Source organism: Heterocephalus glaber, unplaced genomic scaffold (assembly GCF_053883595.1).
Source record: "Heterocephalus glaber isolate CG9 unplaced genomic scaffold, H.glaber_assembly_v1.0 deba00001673, whole genome shotgun sequence".
Taxonomy (NCBI): domain Eukaryota; kingdom Metazoa; phylum Chordata; class Mammalia; order Rodentia; family Bathyergidae; genus Heterocephalus; species Heterocephalus glaber.
This window is the reverse complement of record NW_028258410.1, coordinates 4,605,090-4,628,191: the sequence shown is the minus strand read 5'-3', so window position 1 is coordinate 4,628,191 and position 23,102 is coordinate 4,605,090. Positions and strand designations below refer to the sequence as shown.

Below are 23,102 nucleotides of genomic sequence, written 5' to 3'. Positions count from 1 at the left end.
GTTCTATATTCTACCTCGAATAATAAAAATTCTCTGGTTTTCATTGATGTTTTTGTACCGCAGGGTTTCTGATTTGATGATGTACTGATTTTGGCAAATCTTACATATCTTGTATTCACCATTAAAGTAAAACAGAGAAGATTCCTTGCTGTAACATTCCCAGTGCTCCATGTGTTTACCACCCCCTCCTGCTCCTAATCACCTGAGCTGTTCGTTTTCCTTATTCTTCAACATAAATAATATTTAGATTGTCAGAAATTTCTGTTTATTTGCTTGAATTCTAAAAATTTCCATCTCTTCTTAAAATTGCTTATCTGTTGCTGCTTGTTGTGTACTATTACATGTGCATCACCTCATTTAGTAACTTTAGTTCTTTTAAAATACCTTTCTTGCAGCTTCAATATATGTGGCATGACTAAGTCTGCCTCTGTAGATTGTTTGCTTGATTTTTTATCTGCTGGTACATTTTTATTTATCATTAGACATGTTACAGTAGATAATATAATATGAGATTAGTATGCTTGGTACAAAGACTGATTCTAATCTGCAGAAGAATGCATCTTTGTTTATTATTTGCATAAGCTCTAAGTATCTGAGGCTTCAGACCCCAGCAAAGTCCTTATTTGTGTTTCCCCTCTTGACCTCCTATCTCCTAGTGACTGAGAGATGTGTCTGTATCTGGCATGTCAGAGCTCACTGTCTTTTTCTGTAACCCTGTGGGGATGGGGAGGGTGTGAGCTTATGTTCTTTCCACCCATTCCACTCTGTTGTCTGACCTGGCTGTCTGGTGAGACCCTCACTGGAGCATTTCCCACAGAGTGACCTCTTTTGCCCTAGGTAGGCAGCAGTGGTAGCAGAGACTTGAGTGCAAACAGCCCTTTCCAGGTTCAATACCACTGCAGTGCTCTTTTCCTTGAAGAGAAGTCTTGAAGAGAAAACTCTGGAAGACTCTGGAAAAGTCTGGAAAAGTCTTGAAGAGAAAAAGCTGGAAAAATTCATCATTTTTAATGTCCCACTCTTCTGGCAATCCCAACAGCAATTTCCCTTGATTCTTACCCTTACCTTACAGAATTGTAGCTGCTGGTTTCCCGGAGCTCTGCCCCATGACTGTGCCAGGCAGTGCTCCTTCTGCAGCCCTCAGAGCATGTCCCTATCCCCATCCTCACTGCATGCATAAATTGATCAGATTTCAGACCCTAGCAGGTAATTCTTTCACTTGCTTCTGTTCCAAGTAATCAGATTTTATCTATGATTTCCGAGATTTAATGATCAGTCTTATTAAGAAGCTAAAGATGAAAAGCAAATGCATGCAATTCTCTCTGACATAGAAGACAAACTTGGAAGATTCAACAAACATTTAGGAAAAAAGTGCTCAGAAATCTAGTAATGAGAGCAACTTGTTCAACTAAGAAAGGATATCTATATAAAAAAAAGGAAATGAAATGAAACAACTAACAAAAAGAAAAGCAAGAAACCTAAAAAAAATTAAATTGTAGAGCACTTCCTCCTTTGCAAGACCTCCAAACCCCAAAGCCTCTACCTGTCCCACTAGGCTGCCTCCCCGAGGTACACTGCCATGACAGGTTCTTTCCAGGCTTCCTTGCTCCTCCCTGTGAAAAGTGGTTCTTTCTCCTGAGCATAGATGATTACAGATCTTTTGGTCAGGTGATTCTTCCCATTGCAAGCTTCCTCTCTCTTTTACTGCAACATCTTTTCTTTATGGCAATCATTTTGTTATATAAGATCTCTGCTAATTAAAAACAAAAAAAGGATGATTAAAAATGGCAGGAAGAAAATCAAAGCAAACTAGCCAAGTAATTCATCAAAATCCTAGAGATACCATCATCTTTGATGGTGAAGACCAGAATGCTTTATGCTATAGATATAAAAAATATAATTATTGTCTTATCCTCTATTTATCTCTCATTACTTAAATAAGATAAAAAAGGAAGAAGTTCATTTTTAAGAAAAAATATATATGCATAAAAATAAATTCACTCATTCATTTCTTTAATCCATTTCTTTAAGCCCATCCACAGTAGGCAAGCATTTTCCACTGATCTCTTCCCTCTCTGGCCTTAAAAAGTCTTAAAGGTTTACAAAGTCTGAAAAACACCTATGAAAACTAGCATGTTAGTTTAAAATGATACATGATCCAATATGTTTGTAGTATGGTTATGAAAGATAAATGCAAAGAAAAAGCAGAACAATGTCATTCATATTATTTTCTGGGTTAAACTCATCCAAATGCTGAGGTTCTCATCCCTGGCATATCACATGAAGGCTCTGCATTTGAAGACAGTCCTGGCAAAGAGGTGACTCGGGTAAGATGTGATGGCTGTCAGCCAGGCTTACTGGTGCCCCATAAGACAGGTAGTAAGGACAGGCAGGTAGAGACCAAGCTCACACAGACACACACACACACACACACACACACACACACTGGAAGATGACCATGTGTGAGGCAGCAAGATGGGGCCAGCACAGCCAAGGACTGAAAACGTGAAGGCCTAACTAACCCTCCCCACACCCTGATCCTGATCATTTTCTTTGATAATTGTGAGTAATTGAGTTTCTGTTTTGCAACCTGCCCGGTCTGTGGTGTTTCATTTTGGCAGCTGGACAGATTAATACAGATTTAGATAAAAAGTTTGAAATGTTTAGTGATGAGTTTATCAAAAATACAGAAATTATAAATCATTGCTGAGACAATTTCTTGAAGACTTAAAGATGGACAAATGTGCCATCTTCATTGCTCCATGTGCAGCATTACTGTGGAAATGTGGTCTACATGGACCTGGGTCCATCCCACTCAAATCCCTGCAGGTTTGTAGGAAACTGGTAAACTGATGCTGAAGTACTTTGATGATGATCTGTGACTCCATAATTGCACCAGGCTCATAAGAAAACCCAGGAGGATACCAGGCAAAGAAAGGGAAGAAAGTATAACTAAACACCAACTCCATGAGAGATGTTGGGATTCAACAAGAGGGTTGTAGAAACAGGCAAGTGGGAAGTGTGTGATGCTCGGTATCTGGAGAGCAATAAATTAAAGGAAAATCATGAGCAATGAGTGAGGCTTTGTGGGCCTCTTACTAGAATATAAGAAGAACATTATAAAATAAGGCTCTGAAAATAAACCCCATCTTATCCGACAGCTGGAGAAGCCCATGCTGAGTATCCTTTGGGGTTAGCTGCCACTGAAGTTGAGCCAGGATTCTTCAGGAGCTCCTGAGGGCATTGTCCACATGCAAGAGGACACCATGGAAGGTGGGCCTGCATTGCTAAGGGGGAATCCCTGCACAGGCATCTGGGGCAAGGTGCCAACAGGAAGGGAAGCTGAGCTCACTGAGGCTGACTGAAATCCAGGGGAGAATCCATGTCCTAGGGAAGTACGGAGGCCCATAGACTTCAATTAAATCCATTGAGAGACCCCCAAGTCACAGCGTTGTGTGTCTTAGTAGCCCTCCCAACTGAAACTGAGCTGAAATTGCTACACTCAAAGGTCATGTGGGCACAGCCTTTATTTAAGGTGGTACAACTTGAGAAGCACATGGATTCCAGTCCCTGCCATGGGGAACATGGAGAGAGGTATCCTGGGGGATTATTTTAAGGAGCTGAGGAGCTCTCCCATGTGTCTCAGTGGAAGAAGGGGCACAGGGGCAGCCTGCAGCCCTTAGAAACTGCCTGGTTTCCAGGCTCTGGGATCCCAGGAAGCCAAGTGCACAGCTGCTGTGTGTCCTCCTTGGAGAAGCCTGCAATGTTCACTTGTGAGAGCTTAAAGGGCCTGCTCTCCTGTACAAAAAGCTACCTAAAAAGCTGCCTGGGAAACTTCACAGGAGCCACACTGCCTTTCACTGTTCTCCAAAGTCATTTATTTACTCCTCAGAAATTTACCTGCACTGCCATGCCTGGTTTCTATGAATGTCAGGTATGAATGTTCCTCCTGGACATGCTGTGTCCATTCTTGCTCACTCTCTTGGGTGTGTGTGGTGGAGGTTGGTGGAGATAATGAAAATGTTTTGTTTATATTGTGTTCCAAATGAAACAGTTTCTCTTTTCCTACCAATTTTTTTCCATTCTACAGTATTTCGCTTCCTCACTCCCTCATTCTCCCAAACAAATGTGTAGCTCTCTCTCCTTCTGTGTCCCCTGCTGCTCCAACCCTGCCTCTTTCGCCCCATTCCCTCCCCATTCTCACATCCACTTTTAATTTATTAAATGGCCAGCTCACTGCTGCATGAACAGGCTAGGACACCGTGTGTCCCACATAACACCAGGGCCATGTTTCTTCAGCTTTAGGGCAGAACAAGGAAAGAGCATCCTTAATCCTCAGCATTCCTTGCTCTCATCTGACACAGCTGCTGACCCTGCTCTGTATTCAGTTTAGCCCCTTACATCTCACTCTGTATTGTAATAAAAGGTAAGATTGCTTTGAGTCAAGAGCTGAAGCATATGATGCTGTCTCCCACTTCTTTTTATGTGAAACTCTCTATTTGCTGACCTCTATAGTACATGTGGCACATGATTTTCAATCCCATAATTCCTTCCATACCTTTCAGCTTGTTTTTATAACAATGAAACCAATGTTTATTAAATGATATGTTATTTACTGGACATACTCACTTTATTAGACAATAAAGAGTAGCTGTCTAGGGTAAATGAAGATAGTTGGCTCTTATTAACACAATCCAATTAAAATACACAGTCACACCACAAAGTACTTTTTGACTTTTTAATTCACTTTAATTACTGTTTATTTCAAGAATGTTTTGCCAAAGGCTTTGGCAGAACTTCTCAATTAAAACCACATATCATAAACATATACTTCTTTATAGCATGTTTGAAGTGGACCTGCAGAAAATCGTAAATGTCACAAAATTTCACATGTACATCCTCTCTAGTTATAACAGTGAAGACTTTTTTTCCCACGATGACTTGAAAATGTTAAGCCAGCTTCCAAGGGACAGTATGGGGAGTTTGTGTGTGTGTGTGTAGATGTGTATGCACTTGTGTGTGTGCTCGTGAGTGTGCTCTTGAGTGTGTGCACACATGTAAAATGATATATTCCAGTAATTTGATCTTCAGGTTTTCATTTTTCAAACTCCACTCTTAAAATTAATTTTCCCTTTGGTCATCACACTGTTATTCTCTGCTGCTTTCACTAAAAATTAAAATAAACATAAATCAAAACTTTTATTCATTGCCCTTTACCATCTATTCAATTTGATTTTCTGTTATTAATTCTGTATCCTTGAAAGTAAATACGACATTAGATTATTAAAATAAGGTTTAAATTCTATTAATCATGTTGATACAGATTTTGTTTAAGGGACATGGAAGAAAATTTTCATGGCATCTTTTAAATATATTAAATTATTTGATTATTTAAGAAACCATGTTCAACATTCAAATATGGCTAATTTTCATTAAGACAGTATTTGGAAGTAGGTGACTTTAAAATATTTTTCTATATGACAAAAATAGAAAGTATTAGTTTTTTTGAAATTTTGTAAATGTTATCTCCTCCAAACAAAACTGTAATATTCAACTGAGAGGATTTGTATGAAAAATAACAATAATTTTATTTGTGAAAGTAGTAGTGGTGGCATTCAGATGTTAATATAATTTTTTTATTAATGGAAATTATGTCTCAGTTGCAAGAGAGAAACTGCTCTAATCAGAACTTACCTCCACATCCCAGCCCCACTTGGGTGTACAGCCCACTGAGAGAGAGCAGAGCTTTTCAGAAGTTGAGAAATAAGCACAAGAGGGATGGAAATGCTTCTCTGCAGGACAGAAGGAAAGCCTGAGCCTGTTCCCCAGGTGGGCTCAGCGCATCCTTCAGATCCATCTGCTGCCATGCTGAACCATCAAGCTGAGCAGACTCTGCCCCCCCTATGAGGGAACACACCAGTTAGACTTGGAGAACCAGGGAATTCAGGCACTTATATTAAAAGGAACAGAAGCTACTCCTGGAGATGTGTCTACCTAGTGAGGATGAGGAAGTCCCTGAGTCTTTGGCCTTCATGGCATTTGCATGGCAGCATGGCCAGGGACCCACATGTAAGAGTGTCACACTCCTGACTCCACACTCAGCCCAGGGCATCACAGGACAGTCTGCATGGCCTGGGGTAGTGACAACTTTGAATGTTCACAGAAACACTTCTAATCTTGAAGAGGAGAAGGGCTGCCTGGAGAAGGAAAGCAAGGTTGCTGGGGTGAGGGAAAGGGCAGAGTCTCTAAGGACTGAGGGCCTGAGGGAGAGAGCAAGGTAGAGCCCCTCTCCTGGGATACCTAGGGGGAAATTGTGCTGGGGGTTACATGGCCTCTGTGCTGGGTATCCTTGATTCCAGCATGGGCTCATTCTCAGTGTGGAGGGAATCCTCCCTAGAACATGGCCCCAGTTATCTGCATTAGTCTCAAGTTTTGCTCTTTTATGCACAATGCCATTGTATGTTTAAAATTCAATTTGTCAAAATGACTTGAGTAGTTTTCAGTGCTTGGTGCTATGTTAAATAACTGCTCTAAAGCAAAAAAAATATGTTATGATAACATGAAGGAATTAAATTTTGTATCAAAGCATAGGCAAACAATCTTAATATCTTGTAAAAAGGAAGTAATAATTAATTTTGATATCATTTTATAATGATAAATGTTTCATTTATTATTTTTAGTTTTTTCTACTCCTACATTTCTTTCTAATGTATGGACTACTAGATTTCCAAAGGCATGGAATATCCTGTCACAGAGAGACATTTCTTTATGTTCCATTTCACATAGCTCAGCCAACTGAATGCATGATTAATGCCTGGTTTACATATTGCATTTGCAGCAAAATTGATGGACATATAGGCAACTCCCAAGATTGAACTATAAAGAAGGATGAGTCTAGAAACATGGGTGTGCTCACATCCCTGTAATATGATGTACTTAATTCACCATTTTTCTTTTAGACTCAAAAGGCACCTCTTGACTCTACAATATGAAGAACCAAACACTTCTGAGGCACTTCTTGCACCTGAGACTGATGGAGACCATGGTGCAGCTGAGGCTTCAGGCTGGCCTCTTCTCCCAGGTCTACTTAGTGGCCATGCTGGAGAATCTGACTATCCTCCTCCTCACAATTCTGGACCACCTCCTCCACACCCCTATTTATTTCTTCCTCAGGCATTTGTCTTTCTTTGACCTGTATCTAATTTCCACCACAGTCCCCAAATCCATTCTCAATTCCATCACCCTCAGAGACTCCATCTCTTTCTTTGGATGCATGTGTCAGCTCTTCTTGGTGATCCTCTTGACAGAGTTAGAGGCAGAAATCCTCACTGTCATGTCCTGTGATCACTATGTTGCCATCTACCACCCTCTGTACTATGAAGCTGTCATGAGCAAAGGATGCTGTGTCCAATTGATAGCTGTCTCTTGGCTCTTTAGATGGATCATGAGAATCTTGTACTCAGTGGAGACAGTCTCCCTGGAGTTCTGTGGCTTCAACAGGATTTGCCAGTTTTTCTGTGATGTTCCTGCCCTTCTAGAGCTCACTAGTTTTGAGGAACATGCTGCTATCAGTGTCAGTGTGGGTCTCAGTGTCCTCTATGTGTTCTCATGTTTGGTTTGCATTGTGGTTTCCTATGTGTCTATTTTCTCTACTGTGTTGAAGATCGCATCCAGGCAGACCTGATCCAAAGCCTTCTCCACCTGCATGCCCCACCTGGTGGTTGTGGGTACCTTTCTCATAACATGTGCTACTGCTTATTTAAAGCCAACCTCCAATGCACTTCCTCTTCTGGACTTGCTGTGCTCTATGTTCTACACTGTGACACCCCCAGCCTCTATCCCCATTATCTACTGAGAAACAGGGACATTGAATCAGCTCCAAGTGAAGTTCTGAAGAAGGAGAGAAAGGGACTAATAGAAAGATACTAAGTTGAGGAGTGGAGACACCTGGAGCCAATGATGCTGCCCCACCACCATCCACACCTCCCACCATTAGCAGACAGGTGAGGAAGAGCACCCAGTGGGCACCTGCAGGAGTACTCCTGCACCCCACTTCTGGCCTCATGGCTGTGCATGTACGTGGACCATAATACAAAGGTACAAGGGATCATAAATGCCATTGTCCTGAGCTCCAGAATATAGAGCAGAAGTGAACAACAGAAAGAGGGCCTTAGGCCTTCTAAGTCCCAATCCCAAAGAGAAATGTTGCTATTTTGAGGAGTTTATTCACTATAAACATATTTTTGTCTGGTCCTCAATTTTGACTTAATTCATACGGTTAAAGGTGATAGATTTAATAACTACCACAAATTGTCATTTTCTAAACTGTGCTTGATACTATTCTTTGTGAGGATTTTATCACTTGGGCTAAGGTGTTGTGATTGATCTAATCAGTTATCCTTCCTGGTATAATGAAAATGAAATTTCCCTGGAGTCATTAGAGACTCAAAATCTAAAGATCAGCTATATCTAGAAGACACCTCTCAGAAGCATACATTCCATAAGTGCTCTAAATAAAAGCAACAAAGATACAACAAGCAATATCAAAGTATCAACCCAGAAATTAAACCAAGGACAGTACCAACAACTAAAATAGAAATGAGAATACATTTAAGCAAGGCACAGACCCACATTTCCAGCTCACCAAAGGCAATTTCTGGGAGAAACAAGGTGGAAAAATCTGATAATCAACCACCTGGATACCCTGAACTGATAGCACAGGAAGTAACAAAACAGATGAATGAGGCTCTAGAAAAATTCAAAACAGAAATGATTTCCCAGTCAACTACAGAGATAGTGAAGAGAATAAAAGACATGATTAGCAACTCTAGAAAAGAAACAGCTAAAAAAATAGATGAATTCATGACCATGATGGAAGCCATGAATATCCTGCATAGGAAAAAAATGGAAACTATGAATGCCCAGCACAGGAAAGAAATGGAATCCCTGAAATAGATTCAAACAGATATCCAGGGGAATAAAAACTCTATTGAAAGTAGACTGAGCCTATCAGAAGACAGAATATCAGATATAGAAGACAAGATGGTGGCCAGTGACCATGAAAAGAGAGACCTCTTAAAAATAGTAAGGGACCATGAGAAATCAATCCAACAACTCCTAGATGATGCAAAGAAGAAGAATATAAGACTGATAGGAGTCCATGAAAAACCAGCAGGAATTACAAATGACATTAAAAACAACTTTTCACAGAATTAATGACAGAGAACTTCCAAAAATAGCAAAAGGATTTGACATACAGAGAAGTGAGGCATATAGTACTCCAACTAGCCATGATCAAAGATAATCTACACCTAGGCATATAATAATCAAGATCCCAGAAACCCAACAGAAAAATATACTACAAGCAGTTAGAGAAAAGAAAAAAATCACATGCAAAGAAAACCCATCAGAATCACAGCAGACTTTTCAACACAAAACCTCAAGTCAAGGAGTGCCTGTAGTGAGGTATTTCAACCACTATATGAAAACAACTTCCAACCTAGACTGATCTATCCTCCAATACTATCTTTCAAAATTGATGGGGAACTGATACTTCCATGACAAAGAACACCTGAAAAACTTCATGAATACTAAATTAGCACTCCAAATAATTTTTTAAATATCCTAGAAAAACATCAATGAAGGTCACAACTCCACAAGGCCCAACAGAGCAAATCCATCAGGTGAGACAAAAAATTAAAGGGAGAGGAGATAAAATAAAAAAGAGCCAACAACAGGAAAATAACATGACAACGATTAGTCAATACATATTTGTGATAACCATCAATGTTAATGGCCTCAATTCACCAATCAAAATAAATAGGCTGGCAGAATGGATTAAGAACCAAAAGCCATGTACCAATAAAATAATTTTTAAAAGGAAGCAAAAGCCAACAATATCCTGTATATGAGAAATGCACCTATTTCAAAAATAAAATCATAGACTGAAAGTAAAAGGATGGAAAACAGTGCTCCATGCAAAAAGAACCTGGAAAAAAAAGAAAGTATAGGTATCTTATTTGCAGACAAAGTAAATTTCAAACTAAAACTAATTAAGAGAGACAACGAAGGTTACTACATCCTTGTAAAGGGAACAATCCAAAATGAAGAGATGATGATCATAAATATATATGTGCCAAATAATAATGCCCCCAATTATACAAAACAAATATTAAAGGGTATGAAAAACCAAATAAGCACTAATACAATTGTAGTGGGGGACATCGGTATCCCACTGTCACAATGTCACACAAAAAAAACAGATCATCTAGACAAAAAATCAACAACAAAATACTAGAACTGTACCAAGCTTTTGCACAAATGGACTATATATATATATATATATATATATATATATATATATATATATATGAAGACCCAATTCAAAAACAGGCATCTGAAATGAACAGACATTTCTCAGACAAAGAAGTAAAAGCAACAAATAAACACATGAAAAAATGTTCAACATCACTGGTCATTTGCAAGATGCAGATGAAAACAATGCTGAGATTCCACTTCACCCCAGAAAAAATGTCTGCTATAAAGAAATCAATCAATAACAAATGCTGGCTGGGTAGTGGGGAGAAAGGAACCCTTCTTAATTGTTGGTGGGAGTGCAAACTGTGCAACCACTGTGGAAATCAGTATGGAGATCCCTCAAGCAACCAAGATAGGAAGTTACATTTGATCCAGGTATTCCTCTGCTGGGTATCTTCCCAAAAGAATTAAAAGAATCATGCCACAGTGATATATGCTCACCCATGTTTATAGTGGCACAGTTTGTAATAGCTAAAACTTGTAAACAGCCCAATTGCCCATCGACTATAGACTGCATAAAGAGAATGTGGTGTTTCTATAAAATGGAATATTACTCATCCATCAATGCACATCAAAGCGATACTCTTAAGTGAAATAAATAGGACACACATGTGTAAATACCAAATAGTTTTTCTGGTGTGAAAAACTAAAAGTGCAAATAAGGATCAAAATGTGTAATTGATATTGTTAAATAAAATGAAAATTCCTAAAGCAGTAGGGAAAGTGGGAGGGATAGGAGAAAGGAAAGAAAAGAAAAAATATGAGAAAAAGGAAAAAATGAAAATGAAGCCTTTATAAATAGGGAAGGGTGGAGGGGGTGAAGGGAGGGCAGGGGAATGGGGAAAAAATAAGAACCAAGATGCGTCATGTAAAGGTACAAGATCCCAATGATGAATGTAAGTGTATTGGGTAACTAAAATGTGCCAATAAACAATGGGAAAAAAGATACTAAGTTGAAGTAAGTTGAAAGAGGCAGCAACATTCCCACTATCATTCTTCCCCTAACTAGCTGTTTGGGTAGATTTGTCTCTAGAGGTCAATAGATCATGTGGTCCTCCTTCGGTGATCTCAGGCTGTCAGTTTCAGTGTGTTATAGAAATTATGAAGGTTTTCCTATTGTGTCTTCAATGAGTTTTGCTCTTGTCCTGACCTTCCACACACAGAAGAATTGTGTGATGTTCTTGTTCTTCTTAATCACTCATCTTTCCTGGCTTTCTCTGTATTTTGTCAATGTACTTTTTTTCTAGTTTTTTCATTGTGCTGCCTAGGTTCTGATAATTAGGCTTTATTATAATTTCCAATTATCATTCCTTAGTGAAAATTATTTTGAATTCATAATTTAAACATATTTGTGCAATTTTTAAAATTTCCTTAAGTTTATCATAGGTTTTACTTGGTGAACACTTGTTTGATATATTCTATATAATAAAACATTTAATCTTTCATATCTTTGTTTTTTTTCTGAAATTAATTGTTCTGGATGCAGACATCTTTCTCTTTACTGAAAGCTGTTTCTCTCTAATATGCACATTCCTGACATTTTCCAATTATACTTTGGAATGTATGAACTTGGCCTTATGAATGAGTCTTCCAGACTCTCACTGTCACGTGGCATTTCCCTTATGCTCAGCCTGTAAAATCATTTCCTGCTCTGGCTACAGAGCACAGTTCTGTCTCCCTGGTCAGTCTTCTTACTGCTGCCTTCAGGAGAGGGAATTCATGTTTGTTGAACCGCCATCTTTACAGCACACACATTAACACCTGCCAGTCCTCTCCAGGGCAGGAGGAGCCTCACTTGGAGCAGGTGGGGCAACTGAGACTCAGACAGTTTGGTGTAGCCTTCAGTATCAAGCCCATAACAGACAACGTAGAAAATGCTGTGGCCACTGGCAATGCCTTCAGACTCTATGCTCACTGAGTGCCTTTGATATTTGCTCCTATTATCTGGCATATAGACTCTCCAATTTATACAAATTCTACTCAAATTTCAAAGTGTAGTTTAAATAGAATGTAACTCTGAAGAAGTAAAAAACACTTGGTTTCACATTTTCAATCTCTATACACATACATGTGAACATCAGAGAATAATTTAAATATATCTTATAATGAAACATGAATACATTGATTGTAATGTAATTATCTATTTTAGTAAGCAAATCGATAGCACACAAGAACTCAGGTATGTATGCCTGCGTGGAAAGATGAAGCATGAACTCATTGATTATACTATGAAATTCATAATTCTGAGCATAAGTAAAACTTCAGTGTATTACAAATGCACCATAAAAGTAAAAATGTCTTTGAAAAAAAGATATTGTATTAAATGAACATATCAAATTTTAATTGACTCTTTTTTATAGAAACAATGAATGGAAATATGAAAAAATGTGCATTTGAGAATGAAGGCATTGGGGAATGACTAAATATTTACAAGCAGTCAAAATAACTGATAATTCACACATGTACACATCAGTCACAAATACAATTAATATTTTAAGTGGAAAAATAAGGTAACTGGCTGACTGATGAAGGAGAACTGAGATGAGATTTTATGTTTAAATTCAAGGTCAAGAGTAGTGCAACTAGGCTGGAATCCTCAGGTCCTGCAGAGTTGCAGATGGGCTATGTTACCTCTGCCAGGCAATGTTTAGAATCCTTTCTTGTCATTTTGCAGGTCCTCCACCTTGTGTATGGGGTTTTCTTCACAATCCCCTGACATTTGTCAGCTGAGGCTATAACACTGTGATTGGTGGAGAGCCCTCAGTGTAGTGGTCACTTCTTTGTTACCTTCCCACATATTTACCCAAAGCTGAATGATTATACTTATGATTCACAGGAACCCTGGAAAAACTGTATCCACCTTAACTTAGAGGAGCTCTGAGTGTCTGGGGACAGTTACTTTCCTCAGACACTGAAACTTTACTCAGGCACTGGGAAGTCATTCAACCTTCTACTCTACTATGTCTACATCTGTAGAGTGCATATTTTGGTGAAATTATCCATTCTTAATCTTTCATGTACTCTTCAACTTGTGCTGGAAAATCCACAAAAAACTGTTTAGAAGGATTCAAAAACTAATTTCAAGTAAGTTCTTTGCCAAAATGTTAATGATACTAAATTCTCTAACTCTGGAAAGAGAGTAAATGAAGGAGTTTCCTGACTGTTTGTTCCTTGTTGTGCAAATTTTAGTAACATAATTTGGTCTGCATTACATTTTCACTGGAAATCAGTCCTTTGCTTCATAGGGAAAATACAAGTAAAGCACTTAGATATCTTTTTCAGCAGCTGCAAATGACACATGGACAAATATTTAGAAGTGTTAAAGTGGGGTCATACCACATTTCTAAAGTCCTGGCATTTAAAGAAAGCTAACCAAGAATTCTTTGGTGAGCTCAGTAGTAAGGACTAAAAGATTTCAGATGATCATGCAATGGAAATGCACAAATATACAGTCAGAAATATGGTTTCCATATTGTAAATTTTCTTTGAATTTTATTAAGAAATAAAGCTAGATCACACTGTGAAATAGAAATCTAATGTACATAAATTAATTTTTATTGTAATTCAATACATCCTTAAAATTTAGTAGAAAGAAATATCAAAAGATTATCTATCTTTGGAAGAGATTTGTGGTTATAGGTAAGTATTTAATAGTAAGTTAACTGTTTTTTAAAATAAACTCATACATACCATGATGTACAGAGGAGGACAGGGCATCTGAATGCTTCAGGTGAGTATGTTCAAAAGGATAAACTAATTTTGTGTTCTTATTTTCCTATCATGAAAATAAATTGCAAAGTAAAAAGATCTAGTGTCTTAGTGTAAATATATACACACATATATGATATACATATATTATGTATAGTGTAAATATGCCTGGGTGAGTATACATAATTTTAAGGAGTAAATATATCATTTGTTTTATTTGAAAGGAGAATTTCCAATGAAACAGATTTAAAATACAAATATATGAGGTTCTCCATTAGGTTATTTAACTGAGTTCTCTCTCCTGTCCTAATATGAGCATTCACTGCTATGAATTTCCCATGTAGAACTGCTTACATTGTGTCCCACAGATTCCTGTATGTTGTACTGGCACTATCATTTACTTGTAGAAACTGTCTAATTTATTCTTTAATTTCCTCTGTGACCCATTGGTTGTTTATGAGGGTGTTATTTAATTTCCATGTGTTTGTGGGTGTTTTGCATTTTCTTATGTTATTGATATCCAATTTTATTGCACTATGGTCTGATAATATACAGGAGATAACTTCAACTCTTTTACATTTACTTAGATTTGCCCTATGAGTTAGCATTAGCATGTGATCTATTTTGGAGAATGACCCGTGTGCAGCTGAAAAGAATATGTATTCTGATTTTGTGGGGTGGAACACTCTATAAACATCTATTAAGTCCATTTGTTCAATAACTTGGTTCAATTCTAGAATTCCATTGTTAATTTTTTTCCTAGATTATCTATTTGTGATAAAGGGGTGTTGAGGTCCCCCACTACAATTATGTTATTGTTTATTTGATTTTTCATGTCCATTAATATTTCTTTTGTATAGTTGGATGCATTCATATTTGGTGCATAAATATTTAGGATTGTCATCTCTTCCTCTTGGATTGTTCCTTTCACAAGGATGTACTGACCACCTTTGTCTTTCATAATTAGTTTTGATTTGAAATCTACTTTGTCTGCAAATAAGATTACTATCTCTGCTTTTTTCTGGGTTCCTGTGACATGGAGAAATGTTTTCCATCCTTTTACTTTCAGTCTATGAATTTCCTTTTGAGTTAGGTGTGTTTCTTGTATACAGCATATTGCTGGGTTTTGCTTCTTAATCCATTCTGTCAGTCTGTTTCTTTTAATTGGTGAATTGAGGTCATTAACATTGATAGGTATAATTGAGAGACATTGACTCATTCTTGCCATGATGTTTTATTGTTGTTGGCTCTTTTTTTTCCTATTTTCCCCCCTTTCCCTTTAGAGCCATACCTTGCATAGTTTCTTCTCTCTGTTGGCCCTCATAGAGTTGTGACCTTAATTGTCTTTTTCTAGGATATTGCATAAAATTGTTTGGAGTGCTGGTTTGGTGTTCATGAAATTTCTCAGGTGTTTTTGTAGTGAAAGTATCTAATTTCCCAATCAATTTAGAAAGATAACCGGATACAATAGTCTAGGTTGAAAGTTATTTTCTTTTAGGGCTTGAAATACTTCATTCCAGGCTCTCCTTGATTTGAGGGTTTGTGTTGAGAAATCTCCCATAATTCTGATGGGCTTTCCTTTCTAGGTGATTTGTTTCTTTTCTCTAACTGCCTGTAGAATTTTGTTCTGTTGGGTTTCTGGGATCTTGCCTATTATATGTCTAGGTGTAGATTTTTTTTTATCATGGCTGGTTGGAGTTCTATATGCCTCAGTTATCTGTGTAACCAATTCTCCACCTCTGTCTGGGAAGTTTTCTACTATTACTTCTGTGAATAATTTTTTTATGTCTATTGTGCTTTCTCCTGTTTTTCCCTGGACTCCTATGTGTATTATGTTATTCTTCTTTGCATCACCTAGAAGCTGTTGGATTGATTTCTCATGGTCCCTTACTATCTTTAAGAAATCTCTGTTTTCATGATCCTTAACTGTGATCCTGCCTTCTATTTCTGATATTCTATCTTCAGATTTTCTTAGTCTGCTCTGCATGCTTTCAATTGAGTTTTTAATCTCCTGAATATATGTTTGAATCTGTTTCATAGATTCCATTTCTTTCTTATGTTGGGTGATCATGTTTTCCATTTCTTTCTTATGCTGGGCATTCATGGCTTCCAGCATGTTTCTGATCTCATCTATTTTCTTATTTGTTTCTGCTCTAGAGCCTCTAATCATGTCTTTCACTGTCCTCACTATCTCTGTATTTATCTGGGAGATTATTTCTGCTTTGAATTTTCAAAGCAGAATTTTTCTAGAACCTCATGCATCTTCTTTGTTACTGTGCTATCAGTTCAGGGTATCCAGGTGGTTGATTATCAGACATTTCCACCTCATTTCCCCCAGAGTTTCCTTTTTGTGGCATGGAAGCCTGTGTTTTGCCTTTCTTAAATGTCTTCTCATTTTGGGGGGGGGTATTGTCCTTGGTTTAATTCCTGGATTGATATTTCAAAATTGCTTAATGCAGGTATCTTTGTTGCTTGTGTTTAAAACCCTTGTGGAATGATTGATTTTCAGAAGTGTCTTCCAGATATGGCTTGTGTTTAGGTTTCAAGGCTCTAATGACTCTGAGGCTATTTTATTTTCCTTATACCAGGAAGGAAAACTGATTAGATCAATCACAACATGTTAGGCCAAATGATACAATCAGCAATACCATAGCATCAAGTGCAGCTTAGAAAATGACAATTTGTGGTAGTTATTAATCTATCACATTTAACTATGTGAAGTATAATCCCCATGCCTCTATAATGTGGGACCAGGTAGCAGAAGAGCCAGAAGGTGGGTGCATGGAACTGGGCCTTGCAGGTGCCCATGCAGCTAAGCAGAGTGCTGGATGGAGGCAGGGCTCCAATCTGCTCCTAGAACCTCACTGTGGCATGGCTAGGAACTGGGACACAGTTGAGGAGCTTCACGCTGCTTGGCTGACCCATGGAGAGGAGCACCGGATGGAAGCAGGGCTCCAAGCTACTCGTGGGACCTCACCATGGCATGGCCAGGAACCAGGAAGCAGCCAAGGAGCTTCATGCTGCTTGGCTGATCCATGGAGAGGAGAGCTGGAAGGAGGCGGGGCTTCAAGCTTTTCCTGGGAACTTGCTGTGGCGTGACTAGGAACCAGGATGCAGCTGAGGAACTTCACAGTGCTTGGCTGACCAGTGGAGAGGAGCACGGGATGGAGGCAGGGCTCCAAGCCACTCGTGGGACCTCACTGTGGCATGGCCAGGAACTGGGATGCAGCTGAGCAGCTTTATGCTGCTTGGCTCATCATTACATTTTTTATCACCTCTTGTTAACCAACTGTTTATGGAAATTTCTCAGCACAGTGTGGAGTGGGGCCACCACTTGTTTGATTTAAAAGGGGATATTCAGCTAAAATAACTTGTATTTTATTCAGCCAATGGGCTAAATTGAGGATATTTGATTTCTAAATTTCTTTTAATCTTCATAACTACATTCAGGGGACTTTGAAGTGACAGGAGGTCACCTATGCTCAAGATTTCTTTGCTCTATGATCTCTCTGCTTCTCTCTCTCTCCCTCCCTCCCTCTCTACCTCTCTCTCAATATCACTTTGAATCTTGTACACATAAAACAGTAAAAATCAAACAATCCCAAATAAATAGGGATGAAACCACAGAGATAAACCCCTAAAAGGGGCTCAAAATTACAATATTACATGGCAATCAGGTCTACTTTGCCAAAACAAAGAGTTAAGGACCACAAAAGTCAAGCCAGTAAATTATACATTACTAGGACAAATTAATCAGGATAAAAATGTCTCCATTTATATTTTTACAAAGGTCCAAAACTAGTTGTTTAAGCACACAATTTTTTAAACTCTTTTTGAGAGTTCCATAACAAGCTATTTATGTAGGTTTTCAGAATAACCAAACCTATTAAAGTCTTGTTTTCATTGCCTCTAAAATATCTTTTGATTCTAAACAAGCAAATTCCTTTCTAACAGTTAAAAACACAGTAACAGGTACCAGATGAAAAAGGGTAATAAAAATATTAGGCCCAGAGAAACAAAAATAGATATATTTATGTTTGACCTTCTGAGTGGGTGTTTTTGTGTAACTGATACACTTAAGCCATTTCTTGGACATTATAAATTCTCTGACTACAATTACAACATTAACTTACTCTTGTTTCTGCCTTCTGCTGGTAATAATATAATTCTGTGATTCAAGGTTACCTGAAGAGGCATTTCCCAGCCAGTCAAATGTAACCATGTGAAAATTCAAAAACATCCTTCCAAGGCCCCATCTCTCCTTTCCAGTATAACTTTGCTTCCAGGCAAAAGCTTTGACTCTCATTTCAAAAAGTGTTGATGGATAGTTGACATGTGTTTTCTGCACAACTAGCTGGCACATTAAGACTGGTCAGTGAGAATAAGCAGGGCAGAGCTGCCTCCTTGGACAGCTAAGACCTGATCTGTGACACTCATTACTGTTCATTTCATGGTGAATTAGATATATTTACTTCTCATGTATACAGGTCTTCAAATGTGGAAAACTAAAAAACCAGTGACTTCCAGGCTACCATTATTTCTGGTGGTAAATTTTTAGGCTCAAACATCAGGCTTCCCCTTACTTATCTTCCGGATACTTGTGATAAGATGTGCATGAAAATCCAGCATGAGAAACAGCCAGCATTATTATGTTTATGTTGTGTATGTGCTCCAACACTTAATGATGCTCAAACACTGTGCAGTCCAGGCAAAAGTCATATAAGATACATTCTTTTACATGGCACTCTATTGAAAATGACAAATTTAAGTAAAAGTTTCTTGATCTCATTTAATGATATCATCAGGATTGTTAGAGTGAAATGGGACCTGAAATGTTTTCAATGAAACCTTGTGATTGTCAACTGTTAATATTATGGAGGGATTCAATTTCTAAAGCCACCATGATTAGTAAGGAAATAATAGTTTACTGGTCATGTTGTACATTTCAAGGTGGTTGATATAAAAATCAGAAGATTATACCTATTATTCCCACTGCAATACTAGTTTAACTCATATCCTGAATGTTCAACAACTAAGGTTTGGAGACAAAAGCTAGAAAAGCAACTGGATTAAGAGGACAACCAATATTTTGGCCCTGACTTTCCAAGGTCAACAAGTACCCCTGACCTTTTCTACAGGACCTTATAACTTTGGAAAGCCTCAAAACTTCTCAAATAGGGAGATTATTGGACCCCAGAGTATAGAGTCAACCAATGTACTATCTGCTAAATGGAGGGTCACCACCCATGCTGAGACAGAAAGCCAAATGATCAAGCAAGACTGTGATACATCCTGGCAGCTGACACTGACAGAGGAGCTGAGAGGCTCTGCAAAAGCTTACAAAATTGATGCCCAAGGAGCCTTAACTGACCATGATAGTGAGAGGATAATTCTGATGAACACAGGTCTCACTTTCACATGGTCTTGAACACCTATAAAAATACAAACAAAACTATATTAAAATAATAGTAATATAGGCTCAACATAAAAAGGGATTCTAGTCACTGACCCCTGCTGACAGTTTCCAGGTACAGACAGGTCCAGAAACCAGTTGGTTACAATTGCTGTTCCAATTTCTCAAGAACAGTGTGTGAATGTGACACTTTCTCCAATCTGCCTTTCCATTCTGATGCATATCCTGTGGTCATTCTTGTGTTAATCTATGATGAAGTTTGTTTATTCTTACCTACAGCCTGCTAAATTCCCATTGATAATACAATGAAACCAATCATAAATGTGCCTGGCATCCATTGTGCCCATGCAGTGTGCCCTAAGGATACATGTGGACTTGTTTCATACACCATGCTATACTTTTATTTCAGATCATCATACTGTGACTGCTGCTTTGCAGAAGATAGACACAGAGATCCAGGGAGTAAAGGAAATGTTTCCAGACTACCTACAGAGTTAATATGATTTATGGAAACTCACTATCCTGTCATGGATTCTTCCTTTTGTAGTGCCTATCACTTTGTACCTGACTGTTTATTATTGCCATTCCTAATCAATCTATTTTAAAGATTTCTAACCAATATCATGTCAGTCATTTCATGGATATTTGCTAAAGACTGCATCAGTACAGTCCTCCTTCTTCGGTCCAGACAAAACCTTCACAACCACCATCAGCCCTAATCAGTAGGAAGCATTTAATAAAGAAATACACAACCCATTTCCCTTATCTTATCATCTAGTCTAGAATGAATGAATCTGACCATAGCCATACTGGTCTGAGCGGAAACCACTCCATTTTTTATATATACTCATATGATAAAAATACACATTTTTATTGGTATTATATGCATATATGATATTTACAATGTTACAAATATTTTTCTAGACCTGATATTTTTATGCTGGTTTGTATATGATACAAATATCTCAAACAACATAATCCATAATCGACAATTTTCTCTTAAACTATCACCATTATTATTTAATATGGTATTAGATGTTTTAATCACTTAAATGAATGACAGAAAGGAGATTAAGTAATTGAATTAGAGACAAGGAATTGCAGACCTCATTCCTTTAAAAAATGACACATTTGATTAAAAAACAAATCACTAAATCCCTCATATCTCCTTTTTTTGCTTAGACTCATTGTACAGGGTTACTGTGCTGCGCTCTCAAGATTTCAGGGGCAGAGTACTTTTCTATCCTTATCCAGATGTGGAATGTGCAGCTGTGCACAGGCTCCCTCCCCTTGCCACCCTAAGTGTCCTCTGGGCACCATGCAGGTGTGTTGGACCAGACAGTAGAGTAAATCTGTAGAATCAGTAGTGCTAAAATGTGCATGTCATGCAACTACAGATTCAGTGCAGTCCCTTAAACATTCTAATGTTACTCTATACAGAAGCACACAGTACAGTGCAGGAATACATGAAGGTCTACAAAAGATTCTAAATAGCCAATGTTATCTCTAGCACAAAGTGTGAGATTTAATACAAAACACCATCTGATTTCAAATTATACTGCATGTCCATGTTAACTAATATGGCATAGTATTGACATGAAAACAGACACACAGAAAAATGTAACAGGGCAGACAGCTCAGAAATAAATCCGTATGTTATGGCTTGTGTTTAGGTGTCCCCTGAAGCCTCAAGTTTTTTCAAGGTGGCTGAATCTAGAGTCTGTGATTGATTACTGGTGAGTGTAGTCCTGAGGGTATTAGGATTAAGGGTGTGTGCTACCCACCCTAAGTAGTCTGAATATGATAAAAGGGGCAGAAAAATGCTGTAAATTCCCTTGTTGTTTTGCTGTTTTATGCATGCATTATTATTTCTCCTCTGTGATGCCTGCTTGCCATCCCTGCCTTGGAGCCAGCTGATTATGGATGGAAACCTATACATACTGTGAGCAAATAAACTTTTTCCCCTTTACTTTGGATGTTGAGTATTTTGTCTAGCAACAAGAGAAAAGTAACAAATACACCACCCATGCAGCCAATTGATTTTGAAAAAAATGTCAAGAACCATAGAGGGAAAGTATTTCTTGTAAAAGAAGTGAGGAACCTGAGTGTCCACATGCAAAAGAGTAAAAGTAGGGCTTTGCTGCTCATTGTACAAAAGATCAACTCAAAATAAAGTAAGTGTTTATGTTTAAGATTAAAAATTACATAACTAGTAGAAGAAAACAGGGCAAGTACTTTCTGCTATTGGTCTGACCTATGAGTTTGTAGATGAGACACCAAAAGCCAGACAAAACAATGCAAAAATAATGAAAATTGACACACTGGAGAGACAATTTACAGATTGGGAGAAATTATTTTTGAACTATGAATTTGAAGAGAGTAATATCTAAAATTTTGAAGGGATTCATACAACTCATTAGCAAAAGAACAAATAATCATAACACAGGCTGAATATGTGAACATCCATTTCTCAAAAGAAATAAAATGGGGCTTGCCCAATACCATAGGTAAGTGCACACAGATCCCAGTAAGAAGCCAGTGTGGTCCATAGTGGCACAGGTGTAGGCAGGTCCAGCCAGGGCTCTGCCCTGACCCTAGCCCCTTTGATGCACATGCCTCAGCAAAATATCCACCTGGAAAAGACCTGCACAGCTGTATAAGCAACAGCCAGAGGCCCACTCCAATACCATTGGGAAGTGCACACAAACCCTATCCAGAAGCCCTCACAGACACCAGCACCTGGGGTGCAGAAGGCCATCCCAGACAACAGCTACACAGGAGGACAGGCCCAAGCGAGAAGCATGCCTACATACCATCCCAAGTATGCACAGGCCACCGCCAGAACTCCACCTAGACAATAAGACAGCACAGGGATCCAGAAGGCCACAACTCTGAATGCAGGAATTGGTGCAGTGGTGAGCAGCAGGGAAAAGGCCATTTGGTGCCTTGGTGAGAATTGAAGACCACTGGTGAACAAAAATTTCCCTCAACAAAGGGGCAGCATCTTGCATATGCTGAATTTAGGAAACACGAAAACAAGTCTTAAAACCAGTCTTCCTGATCACCTAAGGCAAAACCAAAGAGCAATGAGATGAAGCAATCTAATGCCCAACCACCTGGATTCCCTGAACTGGCAATGGAAGAGGATCGGGAAAAAAGGAAATCAGAAATAATTTCTCAGATACCAACAGAGATTGTGTCCATAGTGCATGACATGATTAATAAATCTAGAGCAGATGCAGATGAAAAAATAGAGGTGTTAAGGAACATAAGGGAATCCCAACATAGGAAACAAATGGAATTCATAAAACACATGCAAACAGATTTCCAGATTAAAAACTGCACTGAAAGTTTATGCAGCAGAATGAGCCAGTGTGAGGAAAGAATTAAATATATAGAAGATAGGATTGCAATATTTACCAGGATTTCTTGAACTTTTTTTTTTGGTACCAGGTATCAAACTCAGATCCTTATGCTTGCACAGCGTGTGGCAAAACCACTGAGCTAAACCCCCAGCTCTATGACCATGATTTCTTAAAAATAGTAAAGGACCATGTGAAATCAATCAAACAGCTGGAAGATGATGCAAAGAAAAATAACATAAGTGATCTGAGTCAATGAAGAAACAGGTAAGAGTGTAAATGACATTAAAAAATTGTTCACAAAA

The 23,102-nt window shown here is 38.3% G+C and overlaps 1 long non-coding RNA gene and 1 pseudogene across 2 annotated transcripts in view; one reads left to right on the top strand and one right to left on the bottom strand.

The window, feature by feature from the left end:
• Positions 1–4,735: 4,735 nt before the first annotated feature.
• The window catches only part of LOC147822115 (uncharacterized), a 63,539-nt gene continuing 45,172 nt past the window's right edge, over positions 4,736–23,102 (bottom strand). The window contains exons 1-3 of one of the 2 annotated variants that reach the window (XR_015446076.1): positions 19,394–19,455; positions 5,692–5,898; positions 4,736–5,164 (exon numbers count right to left, since the gene is read on the bottom strand). This is a non-coding gene — a long non-coding RNA (uncharacterized LOC147822115). Of the gene's footprint in view, positions 5,165–5,691; positions 5,899–19,393; positions 19,456–23,102 lie in introns of those variants that run through there. The other variant, XR_015446075.1, reaches the window with a different exon arrangement.
• LOC101715631 (olfactory receptor 14K1-like) lies at positions 6,986–7,926 on the top strand (annotated as a pseudogene).